The 13,145-nt window shown below is 43.4% G+C and overlaps 1 protein-coding gene across 3 annotated transcripts in view; it reads left to right on the plus strand.

The window, feature by feature from the left end:
- Positions 1 to 6,192: 6,192 nt before the first annotated feature.
- Positions 6,193 to 13,145, plus strand: part of zmiz2 (zinc finger, MIZ-type containing 2) — a 55,165-nt gene continuing 48,212 nt past the window's right edge. Inside the window, exon 1 of one of the 3 annotated variants that reach the window (XM_033647037.2) lies at positions 6,193 to 6,648. The gene's annotated coding sequence lies outside the window, so the exon portion shown is untranslated. Of the gene's footprint in view, positions 6,649 to 6,872; positions 7,011 to 13,145 lie in introns of those variants that run through there. The other 2 variants (XM_033647039.2, XM_033647038.2) reach the window with 2 other exon arrangements.

Here is a 13,145-nt window from a genome sequence, read left to right on the forward strand (position 1 = left end):
ACAAAACCCTCCCAGACTACACAAAATTACCCCAAAGAAACACAAAACCACAAAAAAAGATGCATAACAACTACAAAGACATGCAAAACCACAATAAAGTCTGTGTGTCCTGCTCCAATGGAGACAAGGTGGAAGAGCCCTTCGCACATCTGTGCCCAGGGGCCAACTGTCTCATAATCCACTTGTGGTTGGGCCCCTTCTAAGGGTCCCCTGATAAATCTGAGGGGTTGAATATTGGGGTAGAATATTGGATAACTGAACCTTCTCAGATCTTGGACAGGATAAGAGGCCTGAGGTGGACACTGCTTTTTCCTATAAGCGGTCACATGACAGAAAGATTTATACTAATTGGTTTAGTCTTTAACAATGCATTTATAGACTTATTATATGTTTTCAATGTACAGTGGTATCTGGAAAGAAACTGTAGCTGTTTTATTTTCCTCTGAAAATTAGTGTACTATTTTATTGTACCTTTGTTTTACCAGGAAGGTCTTTTAGCAGACGTGCAAACTCTCAACAAGCATAAAATACAACATGAAAATATTTGAGTAAATGCACTCAGTTACTCTCCGCCTCTGCATGCTGGAGCCTGCCCAGGTTTTTACAGTAACAGCAGGGCACTACAGCTCCTGTCCAGCTGCTCCACATGTTTGGATCAATGAACCTACACAAAGTTTTAGCCGAGGAGTCTCCGATATTTCATTCACACGCCTGCTTAATTTCTGCCCAGATCAGAATAGAAGTGAAAGCTGAGTCCGTGGCACCAGATGGTCGTGGGAGTAACATGTAAAAAGATGAAAATCAGAGGTCGGAGGACAGAAGGGTGATCTGGAGTTCATGCTAACTGCGACAAACTGCTTTCAACCAGCGAAACGGCAGTATGAATGCACCATCAGAGGGTCACACAGATGGTTAGCTGGATAAAAAAATCTACATCAGGAGGAAAGGAAGCTGTTACAGCAGTGGAGGAAGTATTCAGATCATTTACTCGTGTAGAAGTACATGAACCACACCATGATAACAGTCCACTACAAGTCCTGCTTTCAAATTAAATAAAAATACACGAGTAGTATCGGCAAAATGTGCTTAAAACATTAAAATCAAAAGTATTCATTACACAGAAGAAGGCCTGGGGTGTCTGGGCTCAGCCTTAGAGATAGTGTAAGGAGTTCGGACGTCCAGAGGGAGCTCGGAGTAGAGCCATTGCTCCTTCACTTCGAAAGGGGTCAGTTGAAGTGGTTCGGGCATCTGATCAGGATCCTCCTGGGCGCCTCCTGTTAGAGGTCTTCCTGGCACATCCCACTGGTAGGAGGCCCCGGGGCAGACCCAGAACACACTGAAGGGATTACATATCTCATCTGGCCTAGGAACACCTTGGGGTCCCCCAGGAGGAGCTGGGAAGCGTTGCTGGGGAGAGGGATATATCTGGGGTGCTTTGCATGGCCTGGATGAACAGTTCTTGTTGAGGTCGCTTAGCAACCTCAGATGCAGCCTGCCTCTGTGCCGATACTATCGTGCATCCCTACAACAGTGCTAACCACTGGCTAACCACCGGCTTCCTCTCACAGTCCAAAGATATGCAGGTCACATTAACTGGAGACTGTGAATGTGAGCGTGAATATCTCGGTGTGTCAGCCCTGTGACAGTTCGGCGACCTGGGATAGGATCCAGCTCCCTCACGACCCTGGTTAAGAATATTTTGGATTGTTTTTTGTATTTTAATGTAAATAAGATTATGAACAATACCAGAGGACATAAAAGCACCAAAACAGCTTTTTTTAATCCACAAAACGGGCCAGAAGTGGATCTTCCAGACCCCTTGACAGAGGTATGGGCTGAGCCCCGAACGTCCTGGAATCCTAGAATCGCGACTGTGTATACCTGACCTGTGCGGAGCTGCTACAACTGGCCCCTGGATTTTTGCACTAATGGCTCCTGGGCAAAGCAAGTTGAGTATCCCTGGTGTAGTAATTTCACCCATCCTTTTATATTCAAAGAATGTCATCTAGAACCCACCTGGAGGGGCTCCATGGGTAGTAATGAATGACATTGCATAATGTTCTTCTTCCCTCTAATCATGGTCCTAGTTAACAGGTTAGCCTTGGGCCATGGTAACAACATTCGGCAGTCCTTGTCCACATTAGGGCCGGGGCTAATGTGGTCAAACGCAAGCGTCAACACTCATGGTTCGCAATCATGTTTTTAGGGGGTGGAAATTTTGTGACATAACTACTACAACACTACATGATTACCTCTCTGGCAAACGCTGGTGCAGTGGTCAGCATTGTTGCCTCACAGCAAGAGGGTTCCTGGTTTGAACCTAGTGTGAGGCGAGCCCCTTTTTTTGGGAGTTTGCATGTTCTCCCTGTGTCAGCGTTGGTTTCCTCCAGGTGCTCCGGCTTCCTCCCACAGTCCAAAGACATGCAGGCTAATTGGTGACTCTAAATTTTCCGTAGGTGTGAATGTGAGTGTGAATGGTTGTCTGTCTCTATGTGTCAGCCCTGTGATAGTCTGGTGACCTGTCCAGGGTGTACCCTGCCTCTTGACCAATGTCATCTGGGATTGGCTCCAGCCCCCCTGCGACCCCCATCAGGATAAGCGGTAATGGAAAAAATGAACTACTACTACAGCCTTTACTATTTTAAATGATACAGTAGGATTGAGAACCAAAAACTCTGGTCCAAATTAGAACAGAGACTAGAAGAACACCAGCGTTACATCTACATTTAAAAATGCCATTTGAAACATGGGTAAACATGTAAACATTTGAGGGTAACATCAATGCTTCCAACAATTCTTGAACACTTTCTTTAAAGACGGGTTCTTCAGAAACAAATGGTTGTGGGTAGACCCTCAGTCGGTCAGGAAGAACCCTTTTGGGACCCTTATTTCTAGAGTATAGATCGTAAATCAATACTGTTTGGGTTTTGGACTGTTGATTGGACCAAACAAGCTATCTGAAGACATCATATTGGGATTAAGGAACTGTAACAGGCATTTACAACTGTTTTCTGACTAAAATATCAATCGATTACATAAAATCAAGTATTATTGCTTGAGTAAATGGGAGGTCATTGAAGAGTGTGGGGTGAAAATTAGGATTTGTAAGGTTCCCAGGGATGATAATGGAGTTGTGGAGTAGCTGGAGGGGCAAACACTGTCATGTGTTCTTGTGATGATAGTCATGTGTGCTGCTATCCAAGCTGCGTACACTATACAGTACATGCGGCTGTGTTTTCCCCTCATGAAATATCATGTGTCTGTTAGGAAACAGCGGTTTAGGTAGTGCTTGGGTAACAGAAAAGGGTGGAGGACCTCGCTCGCTCCGCTGCTCAGTCATCCTGCGTCTGTGAGTGTTATTCTGGGTCAGCCATTTCCCTGGAATGTTCTGCCTCCTGCCAAAGAGAAGTCACTACAATGGCATGCACACATAACACTGCAGAAACACAGGGATGACTTAAAAAGGCCTGAAAGTGAGGAGACATGCCCCCGTGTACGTGTGTCTCTCCTGGTGGTGGCACATTTGCCTTCCTGTCTTCACCGCTCTCACGCATGAATATTGAAAAACAACACCTACAGTTATGAAATAAGTGTGTGTACAATATGGTGAGCCATCTGCCTGAACTCTGCATCACACTCCCATGAGCATAATCAATTTTTAGAGGGAGGGAAAGCAAGATGGCATGTTTTCCTGTCCTTTTCTTTATCCTCACCTCCATCAAAAATGCAGAAGCGAGATGAACGACATTCTTAAATCTGAGAGTGTAGCCAGCTTTGTTTTTTTACTCCCTCTTTGTCTCCTCAGCCCTCCCCATCTACCCTGCCCCCCCTTCCCTCTTTCTTTATTTCCTCCTGGAGGTCAGGTTGTTGCAGCACTGTCTCAGAGTCAAAGCAGGGTCAACGCCTCGTCTTAGGTTTTGTGTGGAGCTATGTGGTGGAGGAGTCAGTCACTCCGTCCTGTGACATTGTGAAATGACTGCAGTAGTAGACTGGATATTGTGTGTAAAGTGTGTGTGTGATTGTACTATGCGGCAGGTCGTGGGGGAGGAAGCAGCAGCAGCAGCAGCAGTGTGGAGTGTAGAGGTGGTGGTGGTGGTGGTGGTGGTGGTGGTGGTGGGGAGTGATATGGATAGTGTGGAGGAAAAAAAATGAAGAAATGGGAAATCTCGGCACCTGTTTCCAGGGCAACAGAGGTCTGAAAAACACAGGCAGGTTGGACTTTTTTATTCTCCACACTGCACTGCCCTCTGGCAAGATACTGCAGACACCTCTTAATGACTCCAAAAACACTCGCTGCCGGCCCTACTGCTGCTGCAGCTGAAACACTGCCTGGCTCGCAAGTGACACCACCACCACCACCACCTCTCTATGCGTGTGTGTGTGGAGCTAACATTGTTACACTTATATGCAGGTGAATAAGTGGAAATCACAGACCGTGTTGTATGCATGTGTTGTATGCATGGATCATACATACATGATAATGCACTGGTGATGTTACCCTCCATGATCATCACCACCACCTCCACCTCTCTATGCATGTATGAGGAGCTAATATTGTGACACATATGCATGTATGGATCATACATATGTGTCATGTTCGGGTGACCTCACTCTCCATGATCTCCTGCCCCTCCATCATGACCACACCACCTCCACCACCACCCTCCTCCCTGTGCATGTGTGCACACTGCTGTGGCACTTTCATTGTGACACATATATGCAGGTGCACTGGTGGAAATCACATACCGTGATGCATGCATGGATCATACATATGTGAGAATGCACAGGTGACATCACTCTCCATGATCTCCTGCCTCCATCACCACCACCACCCTCCTCGCTGTGCATGTATGCAGCTAAATTTGTGACACACATGCAGCAGGTGCATGAGTGGTGATCACACACCATGTTGCACGCATGGATCATACATGTGTCATGTGTGAGTGACGTCACTCTCCATGATCCTCACCAACCAACCGTCCATCACCATCACACCACCTTCAGCACCACCCTCCTCTCTGTGCATGTGTGTGTTTGCACTGCTGTGGTGCTTTTATTGTGACATATATGTGGGTGCATTGGTGGAAATCACAGACCATGATGCATGCATGGATTGTACATATATGTCATGTGTGCGTGACGTAATTCTCCATCATCCCACCCCCTCTCCATCACCTCGACCCCCACCCTCCTCTCTGTGCATATGTGCAGCTAACACTGTGACATATGCAGGTGCATGAGTGATAATCATAGACCATGTTGCATGTGTGGATCATACATATGTGTCATGTGTGAGTGACATCGTTCTGCATGATCCCACCCCTTCTCCATCACCACCACCACCCTCCTCTCTGTGCATGTGTGCAGCTAATATATAGGTGCATGAGCGGTAATCTAAGACCATGTTGCATGCAAGGATCATATGTAAGAATGCATCACTCATTACCTCCACCACCACCCTCCTCTCTGTGCGTGTGTTTGCACTGCTGTGGTGCTTTTATTGTGACACATATGCGCTGGTGGAAATCACAGACCATGTTGCATGCATGGATCGTACATATGTGTCATGTGTGAGTGACGTAATTCTCCATGATCCCACCCCCTCTCCATCACCACCACCACCACCCTCCTCTCTGTGCATGTGTGCAGCTAACATTGTGACACACATGCAGGTGCATGAGCGTTAATCTCAGACCATGTTGCATGCGTGGATCCAACATACATGAGAATGCATGACCCTCCATGATGTCCCGCCCCTTCATCACCACCACCACCACCACCACCCTTCTATCTGTGCATGTGTGCGTTTGCACTGCTGTGGTGCTTTTATTGTGACACATATATGAAGGTGCACTGGTGGAAATCATAGACCATGTTGCATACATGGATCATACATATGTGTCATGTGTGAGTGACGTCATTCTGCATGATCCCATCGCCCTCTCCATCACCACCACCACCACCACCCTTCTCTCTGTGCATGTGTGCAGCTAACATTGTGACACACACGCAGGTGCATGAGTGATAATCACACACCATGTTGCATGCATGGATCATACATACCTCGGCATGCACGGGTGACGTCATCCTCCATGATCTCGCTCCCCCCCTCTCTCTCCACCACCACCACCTCCTCCACCACCCTCCTCTCTCTTCTTCAAAATGATCTGCTGCTCTGGTCTGCAGTCAGTCAGTCAGCCCGCCGCCTGACTTGTAGGAGGAGGGACAGGAAAATGCCTTTCTCTGTGGGAGACATTAGCCCTGTGATCTCATGAATATATTACAGAGGGTCATTGTGCAATGAGGAAGGTATTGCTGAGCAGCAAGGTTATGGCCTGCCCCAAAGCACAGACTGCAACAAGCTGATTCTAATTGACTCGACTGGCTCACTTAGTGACTGTTTATATACCGCACGGAAGTTTACAATAAATAAGATAATAACATTTAAAGCGTTACGGATAGTGTGCTCACTCCTCTAAGAGTGTGGCACGTAAAAACAAAAAGACAAATATATTATTAATACGCTCGACAACACGGTAATCAAGCAGCCTTGTCTTGTTAGCCGGACTGCGACACTAGCTAGCCGTGGAGCTAACTGTCTACAACCAAGCGGCTCTTCATCGTCTGGCAGCTGGAGCAGGGAAAAAGGTAAGCTCTCATTACGTTAATTAAACATCAAGCTAGCCCTGTTAGCTCCTTAGCTAACTGCTTACGACATCGTCAAGCTAACCACTCACTTGGCGTAACGTAAAACAAGCTAACGTTACAAAGTTAGCAAAGTAGCCGTTGGCAGCTAACGGTGCCAGCGGCGCAGCCAGCAGCAGCTGCAGCGTGTTAAAGACCCTCCACAGCTCTTGTTTCCACTCACAGCCACTGACAAGACACATAATCCCAAACTTAAGGCTCCAACAACTGGAATATCACCCACGAATTACCCTTTTATTATCATTTACGTATTACACCGGCGGTGTGCTGCAACATATCTGCGTTTATCAGGCAGCTCAGCTCAGGTAGGTGAAACAAAACATCTGCTATTCTCATTTTTTGTCAGTGATGGGTAACATACAGAGAGATACTGTGGAGACAGGGAGGCTGCACTCCTCCACAGCATGCACACTGCTCAAATGCTTTGTTCTGCTTTGTACTGCTGCAAATTTGAGCAGCATGTTTTGTGTTTGTTGTTGCAGGAGCAGGGGGATTTTGGAGGTAGAGATGCGTTGCATGATTTGTGATCCCTCTGACCACCATCATGACAGATATTCTGCATGTTTTGGCTGATTTAGGATGCTGCACACAACTGTTGTGTTATTATGCATGTGTTGTATTGGCATTGCAGTGTGTTTTATGAGGTGCCTGTTTTCCCCCTCCTTGTGGACATGACTTCCTGAATGTGTCATGGGCACAATAACATGTTGTCTTGGCTGGAAGCCAGGCTTGAGTTGGTTAGTTTGGGTCAGTGTTTACATGAAAAGGCAAAGACATGTTGGATGTAGAGGGTGGTTAAAAAGACTGGGAGCTGCTAATGTGTTCAGGCAGCTGGTGTTTGGAGCATCCAGATGTTTTAGGGGCTTGTGCACCTTGTGTTTTATCTGTCACTCTATGGATACACTCAGTACAGTGATGTAAATGAGCCCTTTATTAGTGTTAAATCTGCCACATTTGGTCAAATATTTAATTATATGATTGATAGGAAATGAATTGGTAGTTGATAATCAGTCAAACATAACAAAAATGTGATATTTCCAGGTTCTTAAATGTGAGGATTTGCTGCTTTTCTTGGTCTCATATTGTAGTATACTTAATATTTTTTGGCTTGCAAACGTTGTTTGGACAAATAAAGACATTTCATGAAGTCACTTTCGGCTCTAGGATATTGTAAAAGACTTTACTCTTTGTTTTCTAACGTTTTGTAGAGACAATAATTCATCAGTTAATCAAGAAAACAATCTACATATTAACTGGAAATTAACATTATTATGAGTTGAAGCCCTAACTAATATATCACAGGTGTTGGCTGATCATGTTTTTGGACACTGTATATCAGGGATACTTAACTTGCAAAATGGCAGGAGACCAGGGGCCCATTATAATCATATTTATCATTGTATATAATAAATGAATTGCCTGTTTTCCTTTTGACATTTGCTGTCTTCACTCTTCTTTGCCAATCTTAGCCAAGAGGCAGCAGCTCCACATAGGTTAATGGTATGCAGGGGTGTCTCTAGGATTTGGAGAAACCTTTGTTGGGGGGCTGGGGGATCCTCCACGGGCACTGTTTTTAAAAAACAAGCTCTGTTTTAGGGATTTTTTTATGCACTCTGGCACCTTACGTACATTCAAAGTAAAAAAATTGCAAGTGTGATTAAATTTATTTTCAAAGTGAATTAAAAAATGGTCAGCGGTCGACCTGACAACCTGTCGTAGGCCAGATTTGACTTGGGTTAGGGCACCAAAACCTGGTGCCTATGCGACTGGTACCAAGGTGACCAAATCACAGCACAGATTTCCCCCCTCATTTCAGTGCTAGATTGTGTGCGTGGCGAGTCGAAAGAGAGAAAGCGTGGGTATGTGTCTAACACGTGACAGTTAGGATGAAGTGTCTGGAGTATGACGTTAAGTAGCAGTGCAATGTGACTTTCAGTTTCAGCTATTTGTCAGTGAATGATGCTACGACTCTTCAAGACCCAAGCCAAGTTCCTGTGTCTTGCTTGCCACCTGCTGATTAAAGAGAAAGGGTTAGACCAGAAATTAGCGAGCTAAGTTAGTATCCCTTAAATTGGACCCGTAGGGCAGACCAGCTATTCTTATTGTAGCAACAATCTGAGCTGCTCGTAAACAGATAATAGAGAAATATCTGGCTGCTAAGTCTCTCCTGTCATGAGTTTATATATAGTCTACTTTTACATTAAATTTGCCATTGCCCTTGTGTTGTGCCAGAAAGTGTTTAGGCACCAGTTCTGTCTTAAAGGGGTCCCGATACCTTTGGTATCTGAGGAAATCAATCGATATCCAACCCTAGATTTGGCCAGGCCGTAACCTGAATACCACAGCTGTTTAGGCTTTTCTTTTTGGTTAAACTTCAATCCCTAATCTTGATCCTGTTAACTCTAATCAGACACCTGAAGTGCACATCGTACTTAATGCTACGCTTTAAGCCGGCAAATGTGCAGTGGTGGAAGAAGTATTCAGATATTTTACATAAGTAAAGGTAGCTGTACCACAGTGTAAAAATACCCTGTTACTAGTAAAAGTCCTACGTTCAAAAGGTTAACGTTGGTATTTTTCAACCCTATTTTCCCATGGTTTTATGTTTGAGTGACTGATGGCAACAAACATTTTCAAAAATGGTCCAGTATTGAGAGCGCTGCAGCTGGTATCGGCCAAACAGGCTGCAATGTAATTCCTGCGGGCATTCGTTCAGTGTCAAGTGCTTATATTTGCCACTGACAGGCTCAGATTATTATTCAAAGTGTCTGGCAACATTATGGAAAGGATCCCTACAGAGATAGAGGTTTTTGTAACTGAGTAAGATCCTGAAATCGCTATTGGCAAACCCACAAGTCTCCATTGAAATAAACAGTAATTTTAGCCTGTATCGATCCAGTATATTTTCACATCTTGGGTGAATTAAGGGTTTATTTCAACCAAACCAAAGTTGGTGATTGTTGGAACAGTGGAACGACGAACCAAGATGACTTTTGTGAGTTATATTTTGCTTCTGTTGACTTTGAATGAAGTGTATTTTACATTTTCAAATTTATATTTATTTAAATCGAGTCTGGTAGCTTTGGCGATACTTATTTTGGGGCTGTTTCTAGTTAACAAAAGTGATCCTACTCTTTTACATGAAGGTCTGTCTCTGTTGGGATCCTTTCCATAATGTTGTCAGACACTTTAATAACAATCGGAACCTGTGAGTGGCAAAAACAAACACTTCTTGTTGGACCAATTTTAAAAAATGTTCCCATTTGTCTATTTTTAGATGTGAAAATAGGGTCCAGGTTGAAAGATACCAGAGTTACCCTATAAGTTTGAGCATCAAAATATACTTAAAGTACCCAAAGTAAAGTTACTTACTATGCAGAATAATATTTTGCAGGTGGAGCTCATGTTATCTACTTTATGTATAGCTGTGTAGCTTGTCAATTTCCCCTGGGGATCAGTAAGTTATCTTATTCTTACCTGTAGTAGATCATAATTTATTTATTGATTATATTTTCTATTAATGATCTGAATCTGCAGAGTAACTAAAGGTGTCAGATAAATGTAGTGGAGGAAGTTTCCGTCCAAAATGTAGTGGAGTAGAAATATAATGCGTCAGAATATAAAAGGAAAATATAAGTACCTCTAAACTGTACTTGAGTACTCGGTTACTATCTACCACTGTCCACATACAGCAACAACATATTAAGGTTCCTCCAGCCCTTGTATTTATCCGTTCTTTACAGTGTATGTCTTTTGTTAGTGTCAGACAGTCTTTTATTCCTCACGGTAATAATATCTTGTCTTTCCATTGTTGCGAGCTGACATTTGCCTCTCACAGTGACGGCTGCTCCTCTGTATTTAAGAGGCTATTAATTGGTAATCTCTCAGATCCCATTGAGACTCTTAATTAGCGCTTTATTAAAGGCAGGTGCTCGGCAAGATCAACCAGTTAAGCTTGTGTATTGTGCGGCATGTTTTCATCCAGCCGCAGTGGCCTTCTTCACCTATTCCTTTATTCAGAACAACACTTTGAGTTTCCAGACACTATTGTTAATAGATATTAGCAGTCTGGCTCTTCACTAAACTTAATGTTTCCATTAGTTGTGATTGTCGAATGTGTGTTCTTTTTATATATGTTTCCAGTTCTCTGTCAAACCAATTTACCCGTTAGACTCTTTTCACTAAGGTTTGTGCCACGTTATTAAAAATTAAATTAGAGCTGAAATGAGTTTAGTTGATCGACAGAAAATTTAAGTAATTGCCAACCATTGCCTTGTTTTACTTTCTCAATTGTGAAAGTTTTTTCTGTTTTATGTGAAAGTAAAATTAATATGTTTGGATTTTTGGACAATGTTAGCGATTCAAAATGTCACCAGGGGCTTTGGGAATTTGCAATGGTTATTTTCTGCCTTTCAATTGAGAAAATAACTGGTAGATCAATTTCTATTGAAAATTATTGTAGTCAATTTATTAGCAGTAGAAGGTCATAATTAAGTGCGCTGATTCAACTGTATGATCATTTTAGAGGATGTATAGTGGCGCTGCTGAATTGTTTGTGTTGCATTATACTGGCAGGTGTTTCTATTATTTTGTCCACCTCATTTACACCAATTTCAGCAGGTTAAATCACAGAAAAACACCTCTCTGTATGATGCCAAATAGTTAAATAGCGCAATATTTAATATACAAGAAATGTCAAATATATTCGTCATTGTAAGGATTTGCTACTTTCTTTGTTTCATGTCATAATAAATTGAATTAATTTGGGTTTCGGGCTGTTGGTGAAGCAAAACAAGTCACATTACCTTCTTTTCACTATTTCCTGACATTTCATAGACTAAATGTGACCTTGTCTACTCTGTTGTTGAGCTGAGAATGACAAAGATGATTGTGTTTTGGATGGCAGACCATTGTGAGGTTTATGTGAAACGGTGAATATTCAAAGACACATTTGAATTAATAGCTGTAATGAGTAATGTGACAGTGTTCTCGGCTCTTTTTGTTTGTTTACAGACACAGTTTGCTCTCTGACTGGCTGAGCAGGCTGCAGAATTAACAGCTAAGTTCGTCAGAAACCTTTTGATTCAGTCTAGTGTCAGAATAATTCACTGACAGAGACCACTTTAGTCGTAACTCTTGGCACATTATAGATCAGGTGGCTGGTTTTCTGTATTACATCATTCTTTTTATATCTGAATTTAGGGGTGGAGTGGACTTCGCGGAGGTCCGTCCGCTAAAAGTGGACGTCCGCAAGCCCTGTGCGCGAAAAGCACGACCGCGGGGACTCCGCTCCGCCCACCAGTGTCACACAAAAGACTGTTCGGCATGTATTTTTCACATCGCAGGGATTTTTCACGGACATTTTTACACGGAGTCCGCTCCGCTTATAGTACGCTCGAGTCTTTGGGGGTGCGAGTGCGCATGCGCCAAGGCCTCTACTGTAGCCTGGAGTTTGTTTAATAGTGACAGGGAGTCAATAATGGCGGACAGTTTAGTCTCAAAGAAATCAAAGAATGCGCCACTATGGCAACGCTTTGGCTTTGCGCCAGACGAAGGAGGCAGCCCTTGCTTGCACTGATTGAGTAAGCTGCAAAATTTATTTGTAAGGAATAAAAGAAACAACTTGTTACTGTCACCCTGTTGTCCTAAGATAGTTTTTTTTATTTTAAATGAGTCAATTGTGCCCCCCAAGTGGCAAATATCCAGTATTACCGACTTGATGTGGTTTTTTTTTTCCTCATACCGACCCAACCCTAGCAGTCACCACGTTTGCCCACTTAGTTGCCTGTAGAGACTGACCTCTGGTGGTGCATGTTGTGCGCTACATACAATACATCCACAGTACAGCTTTTCCATATGAGTTGGGGTCAGAATTGAAATTGTGGCTGGTGAATTCCAAAATCTACCAGCCACTCAACATATTACCATTGTTTTGTTGGCTGTTGAGTGAAGCAAATCCAGCAGGCACTTGCATATTTTATATATTTTTTATTTTATGGCTGGAGCTGATTTACAACCTTTATTGGAAAATTACACTGTCAGGATTTCTAAATACTCCAGTGTACCTTACTATCATGATACCACCCAAGCCTAGTGGGAATCTCGAAGCACCTCAGGAGTTGATTCATAGGGCTGCGATGTGATTATAAAACGAAAAGGGATACATCTTGATGCATACATTTTTTATTTCTGTACCTTATTTATTTTTGGGGGTTACTCCAACTTCATGTAAAAAAGTGAAACATGGTCTCTCATATTTGTCATACACCCAGAATACTTTAGTCTAGTTAGACGCAACTTCTTTACACTGTTGTCGTCCAGGTCCCTCTTCCCTTCAACTTCCCAGAAGCCAAAATGGTTCTACAACCAGCTTCTAGGCCATGGTGTGCTGCGGTTGCTCTCACTCAGCCATCCTCACCAAAATTCAAGTGGTTCCCAAC

The sequence above is a fragment of the Epinephelus lanceolatus genome, chromosome 19 (assembly GCF_041903045.1).
Source record: "Epinephelus lanceolatus isolate andai-2023 chromosome 19, ASM4190304v1, whole genome shotgun sequence".
Taxonomy (NCBI): Eukaryota; Metazoa; Chordata; class Actinopteri; order Perciformes; family Serranidae; genus Epinephelus; species Epinephelus lanceolatus.